This window comes from Empidonax traillii, unplaced genomic scaffold (genome assembly GCF_003031625.1).
Source record: "Empidonax traillii isolate 1590-97213 ecotype Southwest subspecies unplaced genomic scaffold, ASM303162v1 scaffold142:size1213974, whole genome shotgun sequence".
NCBI lineage: Eukaryota > Metazoa > Chordata > Aves > Passeriformes > Tyrannidae > Empidonax > Empidonax traillii.
The window spans coordinates 255,482-258,520 of record NW_020955335.1 but is presented as its reverse complement, the minus strand read 5'-3'; the positions used below and the strand labels follow the sequence as shown (position 1 = coordinate 258,520).

At 42.9% G+C, this 3,039-nt stretch overlaps 1 protein-coding gene across 3 annotated transcripts in view; it reads left to right on the top strand.

Annotated features, from left to right (window-relative positions):
* DARS (aspartyl-tRNA synthetase) overlaps positions 1-3,039 on the top strand; it is a 39,076-nt gene that overhangs the window by 26,676 nt on the left and 9,361 nt on the right. The window lies entirely within an intron of this gene.

The following is a 3,039-nucleotide window of genomic DNA, read 5'->3' as shown; positions in this document are numbered from 1 at the left end:
TCTACGTCCTGAGGACCTCGCTGCCACCGTCCAAGCGTGCTTGGCCCCGGCAGATGAACCTCAGGATTAAAGGGTGGGCTCAGTTCCGCGCACACTGTGTCTCACCTAAAAAATCCAATGCGCAGGCTGGAAGGTGGAAAGACCTTCCCCGGTTCTTCGTTCGCGAAGAGACTGGCCATTATTATTAGTAAAGGAATTGCAAAATTATTTACATTATTTAAAATAATGTATATTACTTAAAAGAATATAGACTGCATTATTTTCCCTTTTCATTTAGCCAGCTATGTACTTACTGGTTGTTTATGGTGGAAGTCAGCTAGTTACAGCAGGCAAGCAGGAAAGCAAACAGGAGGAGAGAGCAGAACAAATTCTAGAGCTGAGGTGAGAGTAAAAAGAAAAGTTCAGCTTTGCAGTCTGTGCCTCGGTCTGAGCTGGGTGAGATACGATCACCTGAGGTGTGAACTGCCCTCAACTCCACTGGAACACATTTGTTCCCTACATGGCTGTTCTGTGGAGACAGCTTGTGCCAGATGAAATCATTGTTTTTATCATCCTGCTTACAGTGCTCAGTTCTGTTATGTTTTAATAACATGTTGCAGTTAACACCCTAAACTGCAGCAACGTTTAAGTGTCATAAGTGTGTTTCTCCTTCTGCTTAACTCTTGAAGGAGTGTTTACTATCTCTGCCATAGTCTCAGTAAAGCAGTTTGTCAGTGTGTATGTGGGAGAGTTCACACTGGAGTAAACACTGCAGGAAAGGAGTGCCATGGCAAGATCTTTTTTAAAGCAAAGGTAAAAATCATTTGATTTTGGCAGCTGACTCTGTCTTCAGTTTGCTGTGTTGTACCAAGCGTGGAAGTTCAAGTAGTGACTGTGTTGCCCCCCACTGTACCAGACTTGGTAATACCTATACCAGCATCTCAGTTACTGAATTGTTTTCTTCAGGTGAATTAATTTGCTTTTTGTCCCAAACACCATACCAGTGCAAAGAATGGAATTACATCTGGAAAGTTTTTCCCTGTCTTTAAAATTGTGGGAAAGTTGTGTCACATGAAACTTTTGAGGTCACTGATTTACCTACCCTGCAAATTGGCAGGTGCAGTTCTTTAGGAGCTTATCTCAGGTGTCTTGTTGGGCTGTTTAATCCTTGCGAGGAGACTGCAGTATCACAAATTCCCAGCAGTTATCCGTGCTGGCAGTCTGTGAATGAAGGGACACTGAAACTCAGCCACCTTTGGTGAAAGAAGAGTGGTCTTGTCAGATCCAATTTGAGGTGCAGAGAATTGCTGCTTGTTCCTGGTCTGTAGTTAAATAAAAGCTTCAGTGTCCAGTTCTGTGACTTCGGCTGCTTTCATAAATACTGCTTCTAAGCATAATTTATCATTACAGATGGCTTGGGAAGACAGAAGCTTTGCCCTGCATCCTCACAAAAGGCAGGAGTTACTGCCTGACAAACCATTGTTAGTGCAGAACTCTGTTAGGTATTGACTGGCTGTGTTTCTCTGCACAGTTTTAGGTCAGACCGAGTAACTGCTTTCAGATTGGGTTTAGCAACCATTCTTCTTTTTCCTAGGAGTGTGCGTGTCAGGACTGACTGCATGCTCACCTCTCTGGCGTGAAACTGGGCTTGGTTCATCAGAAGAGTAGAGGAGGCATTGTCAACTGCCCCACTTTAAATAAATGTGATAGATTTTATCTGTTAGCATTTTCAGAAACGTGTCTGGTTCATCAAAAACTGTATTGGTAAACCCAAACATGACTTTAAGTTGGAAAATGCCTTCTACCTTTTAAGTAGGAAATGGTTAAGGAAAAAAAAAAATCCTTTGAATGATCCTGGTACTTTGATGTGACACTGCTGAGTTTTGCCCAGCACTCAAGGCAGAGTCCTTGCACATCTAATTCTGGGAGACCAACGTCAAAAAAGTGAAAAACTTTGAGGGTACTTCTGTAACTGTTGCTCGAAACCTCATTTCCTTCATTTTGAACGCCTGGAGTAGCGGCTGTGGTTTGTGCTATCAGACAGTGAGAACTGCCAGCTATTATTTACTTGTCTCAACCACTTACACCCCGGAGATGTTTCGCTGGTCAGCCAAAATGGCAAACAGCCCCAAATTGCTGCAGTTTTCTCCTCAGGTGTGTCAGGGAAGGGTTATCTTTATCTTGTAGAGATGGTGGATGGAGCTCTATTTCAGCGTTTCTCCTGCCTGACTGTCTATATTTGGGTGCTTGTATAATTTGTTTTGGTTGGGGGTTTTTTGTTTTGTGGTTGGGTAGGAGTCATGTGAAAAAGCCCACAAGGCTTTTCTTACCCCAACTGTAGAGCTGGGTACCTTTCAGAAAGGAGAAGTAAACAGTGCTGTGACGCAGGTTGGCGTGAAGAGCCCTCCGGGTCGTTGGCAGGAATTCGTTTGACTCTTTGTAGCCTTTTTAAGTTGCTCACTGTCACGTTTTGAAAGCTGCCAGCCCAAAATCAGATATGGGCTCAGTGCTGACGTCTCCCGGTCTCTGCAGCGGTTCACTAAGCTGGTTTTGTTCTTCTTCAGGCCAGAAGTTACAGGAACATTTAGTGTAGGTATGTGCTAACCAGAGAAGTAGCTCAGTTGTGTCTCGTACATAAACAAAAAGGTGATGATCAGCTCAGCTTAATCTACTCCTGTTTTCATCTAAATGCACTTTTTAAGAGTAAAAAAAGGCAGGTGTTCTGTGGAATGCTGAACTGCTGGGAGTTCAGCCCTTGCTTTTGGGATGTGTTTGTGGCAGTGTTGTACCTGGTTAACATGTGGCTGTGTTTTCAGGTGAATTTTGTGGCCTTTAACAGACAAACATTTTACCTTCTGTAGGTTACTGATAGCTTTGCTTTTATCATGCTCTGTGTGTTCCTGCAGCTGTTCTAGTTCACTGTGCTGAAAGCTTCGTAATAGGTTTAGTGCTTTTATTCAATTTCTTACTATAAAACCTTTATTTGCAGAAGCACATCTCATAAATCAGTTATTTTTTAAAATGCAGAATCGACCACAGTGCCTCCTTTATAACTGAATA